Genomic DNA, 15,154 nt, shown 5'->3' on the forward strand with positions numbered 1-15,154 from the left:
AAACAAAATGAACTTTGACCTTATAAAATGTTCGTCGCCACATAAATTGCTGCCAGCGAAAAGGATCTTTGAGTCTTTGATAAACAAATGCAACCGAAAACATTTTCGGTAAGTGGCACCGATTGACATTGTTAGGTAAAGGAATGGCGCCTAGATTTGCGAGCAGTGAAAGGCAACTATAGCCCGTACGTCTGCGCGCACTGCATTATGACGCACAAAGCGAGCTTGGGACTGTCTATATTTTCAATAACGGCGGCAGCGGCAACATTCCGCGCCTTCCTTGGAGGCATGTATTCAGACCACGTATATAGGGGAATCGTTCCAGCTAAAAGTAACCAAGCTTTTAAAAACATGGAATGTCCTAGCTGCGTGAGACCAATGGAGGGTTGTGAGTCGCGTGACCTAGTCAGCAATATTTTTCCGTTCTTCAAATTTAAATAATTAGTTAAGCCTAATTAGATAATACTTTACTTATTGAATTGAGGAACAAAGTGTCAATGTAAATGTTGCACATCGTTTAAAAAAACCGCTAGCAGGGCGGTTTTCATCAAGGCAGGACTAACGTAGCTTTAATTATTGTTCTTGAAAGAAAGCTATCCCGTGGCCGGCTGCTGGGTAATATCTCTGCCCGAATATGCACGCAAAAGCTCATCGTGGAAAGCACTTCGGTAACATTCGATTTTTTTTTCTCTAAGACGCGTTTTGGGATGTTGAAATGGCAACATTGTCACGCAGACGCTTTTTTTTATCTTGCGAGCTGGGGCCTAAGGCCGAAAAAAAGCAACGTTAACGGCAACTTGGTGCACAAGTTGCTGCCAAGAGTTTTTCAAAGCGACCTACTATTTTATATTGACGCTTTGTTCCCCAGGGTAATAATTAAAGATTACTAATTCGGCTTAACTAGTTATGAAATTTGAAGAACGAAAAAACACTGCAGACTAGGTCACGCCATTCTAAAAAACACTCTGTTGGTCTCACCTGGGTAGGACATCCCATGTTTTTATAAAGCTTTATTTTAGCTTGGACACCTGGTATATATTTCAATATTTAGCCATCTCTCTCGGTGCTCGTTACTTGTCTAGAGTATTCATAAGGATTTATCTAAAATTATGGCAAAAAATAAAGGAAAGGCCACAGATGGGCCAGGAAACCATAAATATTGTGTTGCATTTTGTTCGATTTTTATATCGCCGTTATTTTGGATCAGCGACGCCTTCTCGCCCATCACGAATTGGGCTGTAGGGCCACATCGGCTCCATGTGGGCTGGTCACTGTTCACCCCACCGGTCTCACGAGGAAGCGATTTAGGCAGCTTAAGTGGAGCTAAATGTAGGGGCCACCCGAAATGGGCCATACATGGTCAGTACGTGAGGACGACCGTCGGTTTCGTATGTCAGTTATCTTTTCGAATACCCCATGCGTAACCGATGTGAGTACTACAAGGACGTGTCCAATATTGGTATTGGCCACACGTTCTCGAGAAATTACGCACGCCTGGACCCTCTGAAGAGTAGCATTATCTGCCTCTTGCGATTTGCAGGGCAAAAGCAGGAAACCCGCATACCCTACTGGGACCTACTTTAGGTCACTGTGGGCAGCTCCTGTCTGATTGCATTATTTGTGGCACATATCCATCACTGAAGAGATACACAGCTCATTTAGCCATCAGGGCAAACGTGCATGTATAGGCATCGCGCACGTATAAAACGCTGCATACGTTGAGATTTCGCGTTCCCATGCTAGCGTACGCGGTTGCAATTTGCTGCGAATATGGCACAAAAACATCTCACCTTTTCACGAGAAAGCAGGGCTTATAATATAAACCTTATGTAGCAATCTAGGCGGCATACCATGATCATTTTTTAGAGGAAGTTAGGTCTATCTCTTCTTTTCTTCAATGATAAGGTTATAAAAACAAAAATAATCCTGGTGAAATTCAGCGCACGCATCAAAAGTCTGCACGAATTCTTACCAGCATTCATATAACGCTGCACCTAAACAAAGAGAAACGCGACCGTTACCTTCCTTTTGTCATTTATATCATAATTTGTTACAGGGCTGTCAAATGCGGGCAGCTGCCCGTGACTGCGGTCAGGCTCGCGCATTCGGTGCCCCAGCGCTATAGCTGCATGACAGCGGTAAGCACCAGCACCACCTCCATCAGTCTGTGATGTCATAGACTTTGAATGGTGCGCGGAGTCAATTACAGTTGCATTAGCGGCATCGAAGCGAAATGCAGTTGGTGCCCATTAATTCACTCCTTTGCGAAACATTATCCTGTTCTCTCTGCATTTTGCACCCGTCGGGGGGCAAAAAGAAGGGAACGCAGTGATAGCAGGTCGTAGGGATGTACAGCGTTTCTGGGGTACGTCCTGGAATTTCGGAAAACAGTTACGTCCATCACTGCGTATTAGTAACTCACTCAGTTGATTTGTACGAATGGATATCAGATTTGTAGATGCGCGCTTTTATCCAGCTGACGAAGAGCGTTTTTCAAAGCGTGCTACTCACCTTCTTTCTTTGACGTTTTGCAGGGTTGACACCTTACATGGTTCGCAGTCCCTTCGTCTCGTGGGTGCAGATCAGCCGCCGAAAACCAGACTCACTTCGTCTCGGTGTCAGTGTTCAGAGATGGAAGTCAGTCGCGAAGAGGTCAGGAGGACTCGATTGTGTGTGAATCTGGTCTGCACTAACCTTCTGGCAGCGCTATCTTGTTGCCGCTCGCAGTTGTCGCACTGGTTTGCCCCAGTACAGTTAGCTCGCCGGATGGAATGCTGAGCCGAAAAAATTGCAGGGGTACTTTTACCCCAAGGGAACTGAAATTCACTTAGACGTCCTGTGGACGTCCGTGGGACATCTAAAGAAGTTTTAGCGCCCATTGGCTAAGAAGCATTAGGAGCACTTCAGAAAAATTTTAAAGCGACAGAGTTAAGGGTTCTTTTAGGCGGAATGCCCGGTGGCGGCATTGGCGACGTATGCTAATAATGCCCACAGAAGCATATGATCCACCTGCCACCTACGTCACGAGACCTTGTGATGTCACCACAACCTGCACTTGGTTGCAAGTGGCAGCCAGCTGACCTCATTGTAACCTGATTGTAAACAAACTGCCCACCGAGGTAGGTGGTATTTAAGTTTGCTTGGTCGCGAGAGGATTCTCGTTCACACGCCCCATGGGTGGCTGGTTTAAACAGCCGCATGCAGGGGTAGTGGTGCGTCGTTTAACCACTTCTCACTGCGCAAGAAATGGTATAAGCACTTCCCAGCCATCTATGATTGTAAAGAGAAGAATGACCAGTTTAGAATGTATGGGCAGTTCCTCATAAACGCCGTCAGATCATACCCTTAATGCAGATCTTAAGTGTTCCTTCCAGCATCTTTTTTCCTTCTTTGGAGTGCTATGATTATGAAACCTACATGAAGTACCACGAGTTTTCATACTATTGTTGTCTACATATCGCCACGCTGGGTCTGGCTAGAAAGAGGCATAATACAGTAGCTGCCTACTCAATAATCATAGCTGATGTTACTGTCTGCGGGAAAGTACAGCTGCAATTCCTGCTCCAGACTCAGTAAGAAAGTTTGAATGTTGTCACTTGTACTGCTATGAACTGAGTCTGCAAATGTGTTTTCAAGCCGAGGACGTCAATTTAACACATCTATGTCACCACGTCATGCCACAAAAGCCTTAACGTTGGTGTAACGATTGGAAGCCTTGAAACTGGTGTCAGCGTCAGTGTCAGCGCTAGAGCAACATTCGGTCCACATTCTTTTCATTTGTTACTTTTAGCCTAAACTGAACGAATTGCAAATTATTGCTCGTTAAACGCAGAATTACCGGTTTTTTTTCTTCCCACCTGGCACTGAAGATCACAAATATTCCAACATTTCGAGCTCCACCTGTCACCTTGTTATCTGTTTGACCGAGAAATTTAACATGAAGGACACAGTGCATTATTATGAAAAAATAAACCATGCAATGAGTGATGCATATTGGGTTTCATTTCAAAACAGCATCAGTTCAAGAAAAGAACGAAAGACTCGCTGCGAAACTAGTCTTAAGGATCCTCATTTTGCCGAGTTTTCCATGTCATGTGGCACTCTTTGGGCATGTAGAACGAACCATGTTTTTTTTCCAGACCAAGGCTTGGATTTCTCTTTTTGTGGTAGCGTTCTCCCCAAAGAGTCCAGGATGGCGGAAATGGTCAAGGAAGGAAGGCAGAAATATAGAACCAAGTAGTTAATTTGGTTAGGAATAATGCGGGAATTACGTGAGCAAAATAGCTGTGTAGGGCTTATTCGGACAAAAAGAGGAGACGCCATACTTGCTCTTGCCGCTGTCATGCACGACATGGGACCATTTTGATATCAGAGGGAGCAGCGCACGTTCCGTTCTGAAAGGCTGGCTTAAAAGCGATACATTTTTAGGCGTAGTTTTCATGTTAATTAAAAAAACGCGCAAAAAGTAGAGCCAAACGATGTTTCGTTTTAATTTCCTCTCCTTTGCTAGCTGCGGCCACTGCTTCCCTGCAAACTGCCGAACCTGATCTTCCCACCAGACGCTCTGAATCTTCCCGATACGCTTGCCTTCTCTTCGAATCCGGTGCGAGCTGCCTTCAGGAACCATCGCTTGTGTCGTTTTTACATTGCATAATTGCTCGCTTTCTTTTCTTCCTCTTTACTTCGACAAGGACCCTGGGAATCCTGACACTAATCTTTCCGCAATGATGCAGCGGTTAAGGGACGTTCTACTGCCACCGGTGGGGCTTGTGCGACCCAACTTGCTCTACCTCAGCAGCGTCTCCCAATTAACCTCTACTTTAAGTTTTATCTGCCACGGTGGCCAGTTAGCCTAAAATTCTGTGGGCATAATGCGATGACGCCACAAGGTCACGTGACCTAAGCGACACACCCAGGTTGCTTCTTCGGCGTGTTGCCACTTGGGCCACCGAATTCCAGCCTATTTTTCGCTCGCAACGCGGACAACGCCGACGTCGCATTTTCTGAGTAACAGGGGGATTTAACGCTAACGGGTTGAACTGTCGGCCACTGACATTGGCGTCTGCAACCTCGGGTTACCAGGGGTTAACAGGCAGAGGGCAGAAACCGGAACTCCTCACTACACTCGAGGAGGAGAGGGAGCAGGGACATGGAAGCGAAGAGACGGTGTTGGCGATAGTTAGCAACGGAGACACCGCGTCCGCCAATCAAAGTCCAATTGAGGGGAGAGTGGAAAGGAGGCACGGCGTCTCACTCTGTGATTACTGTATTAGATCCAGAGAGTTGAGCAGGCGTACGGCGTCTTTCACGGCCACTGAGTGGCTGGATCCACGCCACCCACTCGCATAGTCTCGAAGGCCCCGTTGCCCAACAAATGTGTTGGCGGCGTTGTCGGCGTTGACGTTGTGACGGAGAACTCATGAGCATGACTCTGGCAGGTGGAGCCCAGTGAAAAACCCCTAGGAGGCAAGTGGGCCACGTAGATTGTGTGACCTTGCAGCGTTATCACAACTTGCAGACCGGATAGTGAGCAAACTGCCCACCGTGGCAGGTGGCAGTTAAATTAAAGATTGGTAACAAGGGAAGAGCAACCTGGGCCGCAAAAAGTTCAAGGCAGGGCAGTGGCACATTAATTAGCCACTGCGGCAGGAAGGTTGTGAGGACTCGAGGGATCTATCAATCTAAAGCTCGGAATGACCTTCTGCATATATGGAAATTAACCCAATGAACTTTCGCGTCATATTCTTAAGGCAGAACTTAAGAGTCGCATCCAATTTTTTTTGCTCTCAAAGCTCGATGTGCAGTCCTCAGTTTAAGCTCAGCCTTTTTCTTTACTCTCTATGCTTATGCCCACAAATTTGCGTCGATAAGATAGAAAATCACTAATAATGTTTTTCTTATATAGGTGTGAGCCAGATTGGTCTTTTTTTTCCAGCAAATTATTAATGACTTCGAGAGCTTCCTGTTAAAATAAGACTATCCTCACGATTGTGATTCAAAACAAGATTCATTCTAATTGATCAATGTATGTTAAACAAAATCGTTTCTATGACAATCGCATGTAAATGATGCTTTGAAATTTGTTTACGATGTTAACTGAGTAAATAACTCTGCAGTGAACGCTTATATATTCCCCAGACTGAACATCACAAATGTCATCAGCTGGATTTATCATATAGACATTGTAATAGCTACTGCACATTTCAGCGTTTTTTTTCAGACACACTTTCTAATACTTTCTACATTCTAATTTCATTGTCTTGCCTACAGATCAGTTCTACGTTCTACAGTTGAGCATGGTTCCGTTCTTTCGGATCCTTACGCTAATTCTAGCTTTGATAATTTTGACAAAACTGGAGGGCTCACTTAAGCTCCACAATAACTGTATGACGCGACAGCGTTAAATGATTAATGCTCCTATATGCTGAATATGCGGAATCTGTTATTCTCTACATTCACAGATCGCTGGAAGTCCTCATAATACTCCTTGCGCAGTGGCGCAGCGATTAAGCGATGCTCTACAGTCCTGAGATGGCAGGCACTGCCACAGGTGCGGCTTGAGAGGCAGAGCAACCCCGACCGATTGGTCCCGAGCAATTCGTAGCGAGAGGTTGCACTTCCCGAGCAACCGCTCGCGACCAATCACTAACACAACTGCCACTTGACAGCGAATTCAGTCTCCTCAGAACAATCCGGAGGCCAGGCTGTGGTTACGCCATACGGTCACATGTTCTAGGTGGCCTAGGCCTACCGAGGTTTATCCGCCGGCTCCGGCTGCGAGGCTTTAAGCGGTCGCCGACGTTAAACAGCTTGGTCCGACATGAGTGACTAATGCTCTGGTGTTAAACGGATAGAGAACTGTTTTATTCATAGCAGCTATAGCGACCCTCGTTAGCTGGATGTTTTACAAGATTTAACCTGCCGTAAAAAGGTAAAGAAATATTCTCAGCCTACTTAAGTCCTTATTTCGATTAAATAAAGAGCACTTTAAAACCGACCAATTTCAAATAATCTTCGGAGCCAGATATGCTGCGGAAAAAGAAAGATTTAACAGTAGCTCAGTTATCAGCCCCGCAATACTTGACGTATTCTTTGTTTTCAAGACCAGCAGCTTATTGGAATAACCTTGACATTTTTCCAATGATCACTGTCACTATTTTCATTCCTTTAAAAAGCAAACAGACGTGTTTAGCACGGCCGTTTTTCGTTTGTTACTTGTTTCGCTTCATTCTGCAACCTATACTTGTGTTTTGCTATCGTATTGTGTACGGTATCCTGTTAGCTTCCTTCATAAATTTGTAAAGCGGCCCCATATTTCCTTTACCTTGTCTGCTAATAGCTTAACGAGGGTCTCGGTTCTGGCAGTCATGATGCCATAGGTAGCATAAGAGGGCTCTCGCAGTTTCCGCACTCGCCGTTAGATGTTCCACGTCACACCCGCGGTAATACAGGACGTGCTAAGTGCGCCGCTATGGACGAGGGTACGCTGGTGAACACTCGCAAGGTTCGCTTACACTCAATAAGCATAATTACCCACGATAGCAGCAGATTGGACAGCCGTTGCCATAGCTCAGTTGGTAGAGCACCGGAGGCGATATTCGGAGGTCGTGGGTTCGGATCCCACCGGCGGCATGTTTGTTTTTTCCACTGCTTTATATGTGATTTTCTTTAAGAGGTAGATTAATATTGTCACGGGTGGTACAGCTCGGTTGGATACGTCAAAGTAGGTGACTGCAGCGGACGTCAGTAGCAGTCCCAAAAGCGGAGCATTCGCAGCCAGACACTTCGGCTTCTTTTTCTAAGGCCAGCTCGCGCGTGCATTCCACGCTCTCGTGGTTCTAGTAGAACGACGACGATGAATGGGCGGTGTCATTACTCCCCGGCAAAAAGAAGCATCGTCCCGATGCTGGGAGTGAGTGGAGAGGTCGGAAGGACTGAATGGGGTTGTTGGGCGAGGCTACCGATCGTGATATGGCTTCAGGCGGACCACGTGGACCACTTCAGGGCACGGGGACCGTCGGGACTTCTGAAATCCATCGGGAATGACCTCGTAGTTGAGGCCGCCCAATGACCTGACCACGCGGTATGGTCCGAAGTAGCGATGGAGGAGTTTTTCGCTCAGTCCTCGTCGCCGAATGGGGAACCACACCCACACACGGTCGCCAGGCAAATAATGGACGTCGCGACGGCGCCGATTGTAGCGATCTGCATCTCGAAGTTGTTGGTCCTGAATTCGAACTTTGGCCAGTTGGCGAGCAGCTTCGGCGCGTTCCAGGAACGTGTAGGTATCAGTGTGAAGGCAAGAGTCGTCCAGATGTGGTAACATTGCGTCGAGCATCGTCGTCACTGCACGGCCGTAGACGAGTTGGAATGGGGACATCTGCGTTGTTTCTTGCATGGCCGTATTGTAGGCGAAGGTGACATAAGGAAGCACTTCGTCCCACGCTTTGTGTTCAATATCGACGTACATGGAAATCATGTCAGAAAGGGTTCGGTTCAGTCTTTCAGTCAACCCGTTCGCTTGAGGGTGGTACGACGTTGTACGGCGGTGGTCGGTACGACTGTAAACCAAGATCTCCTGCAGCAGCTCAGCCATGAACGCAGGGCCTCTGTTTGTGATCAGCACTTCAGGTGCCCCATGGCGGAGTACGATCTGATGCACGAAGAACTTAGCGACTTCTAAAGCGGTGCCGCTGGGTAGAGCTGACGTTTCTGCATAGCGGGTAAGGTAGTCCGTCGAGACAATTATCCATTTGTTGCCAGAGTTCGAACATGGGAACGGACCCAGCATGTGCATTCCTATTCGTTGGAAGGGCCTTGTGGGTGGTCTGATGGGCATCAAGAACCCAGCTTGTTTGGTTGACGGTACCTTGCGACGCTGACAGGCTCGGCACGTTCTGACGTAGTGAGTGACATCAGCTTGAGACGAGGCCAGTAGTAATTCTCTAGGATTCGGGCTAGCGTACGGGCTATGCCCAAATGTCCAGAAGTGGGTTCGTCATGGGAGGCTTGGAGGATTTCATTGCGCAGGCTAGGCGGTACGATGATTAGGTATTGCGTATTGTTTGGAGCGAAATTTTTGCATAAAGATGGCAACACGCGCCTGAAAGCGCGTGGGGCGGTCGTGTTGCTGCCGTTGAGAAATTCCATTACGTCTCGAAGTTCGAGGTCGGCGCATTGTTGGTCAGCGAGGCAGGAGGCGCTGAGAGCAGTCAGTAAGATGTCATCATTTCAGGCGTCGGTAGAAGGATCTACTGGGGCGCGGAACAGACAATCGGCGTCAGAGTGCTTGCGCCCGGATTTGTACACGACAGTCATGTCGTATTCCTGGAGCCGCAGACTCCATCGGACGAGGCGAGCGGACGGGTCTTTAAGGCTTACGAGCCAGCATAAGGCATGATGATCGGTCACCACCTTAAAATTTTTGCCGTAAAGGTACGGTCGGAATTTCGAAGTGGCCCATACAATGGCAAGGTATTCTTTCTCGGTAGCGGAATAGTTTGATTCGGCTGGTGACAAACATCGACTTGCGTAAGCGATGACCCGTTCTTGACTTGCTTGGATTTGGACCAGGACAGCACCTAAGCCGATGTTGCTGGCATCAGTATGGAGCTCCGTGTCGGCGTTTACGTCGAAGTGAGCCAGAACGGGAGGCGCCTGCAGGAGGCTTTGAAGGCTGCGGAATGCATTTTCTTGCGCTGTTTCCCATGTGAAAGGTGTGTCCGACCTTGTTAGGCGCGTCAGCGGCTCGGCAATGCGAGCAAAATCTTTCACGAAGCGACGGTAATACGCGCACAATCCAAGAAAACGGCGGACAGCTTTCAGGTCTTGCGGCGGCGGAAAATGGGCAATAGCTGTTGTTTTTTCAGGATCAGGCTGAACACCGGCTTGATTCACAACGTTCCCTAAGAACTTCAGCTCTGTATACGCAAAGTGGCATTTCTCATTTTTGAGCGTGAGTCCAGAAGACCTTATTGCTTGTAGGACCAATTCGAGGCGGTGAAGATGCTCCTGGAAAGTCGGGGCGAAGACGACAACATCGTCAAGATAGACGAGACACGTCTGCCATTTTAAATCGGCAAGGACGGTATCCATGAGGCGTTGGAAAGTTGCCGGTGCAGAGCACAGTCCAAAGGGCATGGCCGTAAATTCATACAGGCCATCTGGAGTAATAAAAGCTGTTTTTTCATGGTCACGCTCATCGACCTCAATTTGCCAGTAACCTGACTTGAGGTCCATCGAAGAAAAGTATTTAGCGCTACAAAGGCGATCCAGAGCGTCGTCGATCCGGGGGAGAGGATAGACATCCTTTTTGGTGATTTTGTTTAAGCGACGGTAGTCTACACAGAACCGCAATGTTCCGTCTTTCTTCTTCACAAGGACGACTGGCGCTGCCCAGGGACTCCGGGAAGGACGAATTACGTCGTCGCGGAGCATTTTCTTGACTTGGCGGCCAATAGCGTCGCGTTCAGCGGGAGACACTCGGTAGGGGGACAGTCGGAGAGGGTGCACGTTATGGTCCGTAATAATGCGATGCTTCGCTAGGTGAGTTCGTCCAACACACGATGATACCGAGAAGATGTCGCCGTAGCGCAGAAGAAGATCTTTAACTTGTTGTTGCTGCGTCGGGGAGAGTGCTGGATTGACGTCGAACGTGAAACCAGTGACTGGGCTCTGCTCTTGCGACAACGACATTGTGGAAATACTGGGTGTGCTGCTGACATGGGCGATGGCATCAACGTGAGCCACAACGGTTCCCACGTTCAGATGTTGGTGTGCACCACCGAAATTGGTTATCAGCACTTCTGTTTCTCCGTCGACGAGATTAACGACTCCTCTGGCGACAGCAAGGCTCCTGGCAAAAAGCAAGATCTGGTTGCCTTCCGCGACGCCTTCGAAATTCCGCACAGTCTTGGCGCCGACAGAAACCATAATACTCGAACGAGGTGGGATGGTGACGTGGTCATGCAGGATGCTAAGTGCGGTCGGATGGTCTGGATCTCTGTGTATTGCGTTCTCTGTGGAGAAACACACGGCCTTTGACTGGAGGTCGATGACCGCTCCATTCTCGGTCAAGAAATCCATCCCGAGAATGACGTCACGTGAACAATGTTCGAGTATAACGAACGTTGCCAGGTAGGTTGCGCCTTGAACTGCTACTCTTGATGTGCAAGTCCCGGTCGGTGTAACTAAGTGACCCCCGGCTGTACGAATCTGTGGGCCCATCCACGGAGTGGTGACCTTTTTCAGAGTGGCGGCGAAATTTCCACTGAGGATAGAGTAATCCGCCCCTGTGTCGACGAGTGCAGTGACGTCTGTTCCGTCGAGGGAAATGCTCAGGTTTGCTGTCGTAGACGGCGTGTGAGCGGTACGGCGCGGTGTTCGGTCACGGCTGCGGTGCGGCGCGGGTTCATTTCGATACGTCAGGTGGCATTCCCGTCGAGTCGGCGTTTCACGGTGTTGGACGGCATTCGGTCGTGGCATCGGGTGGCCACCTAGTTGCGGCGTAGGAGGTTCTGTTACATTTCGTCGGTGAGCAACCTCCCCCTCAAAGGTTGCTGCTTTTAGTTTTCCTGGCGGGGGCTTGGCGACCTTCCCCGAGGAAAGTCACCGTAAGACCGACTACGTGGGGATGGCGACCTGCGGGTCCCACCGGCAGATTCGGCCAGATAATCGTTGATTTCTCTGGGTCGCTGCCCAGGCTGCGGACGTGGTGCATCTGCAGGGAACCCCGGCAGGCCCATCTGACGATACCTGCAGTTGCGGTACAGGTGGCCCGGGAGTGCGCCAGATGTCACTTTTACGGGGATACGATGGAGCAGGACGAGCAGGTGGTGGCGGCCGAAAAGAGGCCGGGGTTTCCTGAAGACGAGTCGGCGGCGGTTGTGCGCGACGAGCACCAGCGGCGTATGTCATTTGCGGTGGGGCTGTGGACGGCTGAAAGGGAGCTCGTGTTGTAAGCGCCTGTTGCACCTCTTCCCGAATAACCTCGGATAGAGCAGTAACCGTTGGCGCAGGCGGCGTAGCCGGGAACAGCTTCTGGAGCTCCTCGCGAACGATAGCTCGTACGGTTTCGCGAAGCATGTGGGTGTTACTGATGTCCGTGGTTGCCGCAGTCATGGCCAAAGGTTGACGCTCGTATTGCCGCAACCGCATATAGAGTGTCTTTTCCATGGTGGTTGCCTCCGACAGAAGCTCTGCGACCGTGCTCGGTGGATTGCGAACCAGTCCGGGAAAGATTTGCTCCTTGACACCTCGCATTAGGTACCGGAGTTTCTTCTGCTCTGTCATGTCCGGGTCAGCTCGACGAAATAACTTTGCGATCTCTTCGAAGTATACCAGTATGCTTTCATTTGGTAGCTGGGTTCGGGACTGAAGGAGCAGATCGGCCCGTTCTCTTCGAATCACCGTGGTGAAGTCCTTCAGGAACTGGTCTTTAAATACGTTCCACGTCGTTATGGACGACTCCCGATTCTCGAACCACGTACGAGCTGCGCCCTCCAGCGAAAAGAACACGTGTTGAAGCTTGGAGTCTTCCGCCCATCTGTTGTACCGGGCCACGCGTTCAAATTTCTCCAGCCAGTCTTCCGGGTCTTCGCCTGGAGAACCTTGGAAGATCGGTGGCTCCCGAGGCTGCTGCAGCACAACAGTAGGTGAACTAATCGTCGTCTGCATGCCTATTTCGGGCTGGACGGTCGTCGACGATGGCGCTGAACGAACCGCTTGGGTTGAGCGAGACTCCAGAAGCCCAAACTCGGGTTGAAGGCCTTGGAGCCGGCGGCTGCCGTGGTGTACAGGCGTCACCTCGATGGCAGATGACCCTCGAGGACTTGAATCCCTGCTTGCTGGGGGAGCTCGAGGCATGGAATGCGTTACCCAGCACCTCCACCAGATGTCACGGGTGGTACAGCTCGGTTGGATACGTCAAAGTAGGTGACTGCAGCGGACGTCAGTAGCAGTCCCAAAAGCGGAGCATTCGCAGCCAGACACTTCGGCTTCTTTTTCTAAGGCCAGCTCGCGCGCGCATTCCGCGCTCTCGTGGTTCTTGTAGAACGACGACGATGAATGGGCGGTGTCAATATAATTGTTATTATCCCACTGATCAGCACTACACATTTAAAAAAATTATACATTCCACTATGCACATTGGTTTTGGTGACTCTTCGCTCCCTTGTGGGGTTCATCACTCGGAGAACAAAAGAAAAACCAAATACCGCTGGAGGCATCAGAAGCCACGACCTCCGAGATCACGGGTTCGGATCCCACTAGAGGGTGCAAAAAAAGTTTTCATAAACAACTTCCGGTTGAAAAATAGGCTTGTCCAGAATTTCCGAGATAGCTTTTGCGTGCTTTCCTTTTCAGGGATATTGGAAAAGTGCCATTCTTAAATCCGGATCCCCGGACTGTCCGCCCGAAGTAGCTGTAATCCCTTACCCCCTCGCACAGTTCACTGCCTAGGGTAACGTGCTGTTTGTTTTCGGGACTGTTGAACATTTTTACGGCCACCGTTACTGCTTTGTGTGTTCCTGTATACGATCGTTTTTTGCAGTACTTCTCCTGAGCTAATACGCAAGGCAATGACGACAGCCAGTCGGGGATGCTAAGGTTTTCTGCAGTAGCTTTTTTTCAACGACACATCCAATTCCGGAACTCCTAAATACCATCTTTTGACAGGTGGTGAAAAGTACTGAAGGTATTGTCAGCTTTTGTGACGCAATTTTGAGATTTATTTCTGTCTAAGTGGAGGTATATGGTACCTGTGCGGTCGCTGTGGTTATTTTTCAAGACCTTTACATATGCCTCTTCTGCACACTGGTTCTGTGAAGGCTTCATGACTGCAGAGGCACGCACTGACTCAAGTGCTTTTAATGTATGAAGTTCATCATATGGGTTGGTTATATATGCCCTGCGAATTTCGCTGTTGCCTAATCAAGCGGCCTAGGTGGCTCAAAATTGTGCTGATCTGCTGCGGAACCTAAATACGCTGGTTCGATCTCTCCCGCGGCGTTCGAACTTCTTCTATGAAGGGGAGATCCTACAGGCCCATGTACTCTGCGATGTCAGTGCATATAAAGAACCCCAGGTAGTCGATATTTTCGGAGCCCTTCACTACGGAGTCCCTCACTACGGAGTCGCTTTGGGACGTTAAATCCCCATGCCTGTACCGCATCCCCTCACGACGGTGTCCTTCATAGTCCACGTTTCATTTCGGCAAGTTATATCCGACAATTTACAATTTAATTGGCGTTTTTATTTTTCTGTGTTTCTTTTGGTGAACTCCCCTTACCGCTCAACTTCCGTTCAACTTACAAAAATCGCAGCGTGTCAAGAGCATAGAGCTACTAATTGGAAACTACTTGCACTCATCGCTGCTAGGCCATTTGTGCAACGATGCCCCGTCAACATCCATGGAGCATTGCTAGTGTAACGTGTCCGGCATCGGGCCTGCCAAGAAAAGGCCTCGGAGTCAGGTCCACCACTCTGGCTGCAGTGGTCGCGATTCTGGCTCAGGCACCGATATGAGGCGGTGAGTAAGAGCGACGAACGACTCCAGGCATAAAATGCGCTTGTGAATACATCCTTACTTTTTTGGGAGGGGGCAGCCGGGAAAATTTGGCATAGACGACATATAGCGAGCAGCATCCAGCGCAGGCTTATGTCCTTGACAAGAAAGCGTGAGTGACGAAATAATGGGTAGATGCTGAAAAGAAGAAGAAATATCAAGGCGATCTTCATCGCTGTCTTTGTAACATTGATACGGTGCTCTCAGAGTATATTTTAGATTTTAATATGTAGTTTTCGCTTCTGTAGGCGCCCTCTGCCTCTGGCTTCACTCGATGAGTCTGGCCCCTTCTCGTCATGCACATTAGCCTCCGCTGTTTCTGTCGGCTTTGCAATGAATTTCCGCTCAGTTCAGCCCCTAATCATTGCACTTTATGTGTGCACCTTCCTGGTTTCTGCGCTGCCCGTGTCCACCTGTTGCTGTTGGTATTCTGAACACGATACAACTAATCATAAACTTCTGATGAGAACGGCGCCGGTTGATGGAAGACTCAGCGCATTTCACTTCCTACGAGTGTCTTAGAGGCTGCCTTTCACAATCTCCTTTTAAGTGAAAACCAAACATCAAATTTACATAGAATAACTAATTGCA

The sequence above is a fragment of the Amblyomma americanum genome, chromosome 2 (assembly GCF_052857255.1).
Source record: "Amblyomma americanum isolate KBUSLIRL-KWMA chromosome 2, ASM5285725v1, whole genome shotgun sequence".
In the NCBI taxonomy this organism is placed as follows: Eukaryota; Metazoa; Arthropoda; class Arachnida; order Ixodida; family Ixodidae; genus Amblyomma; species Amblyomma americanum.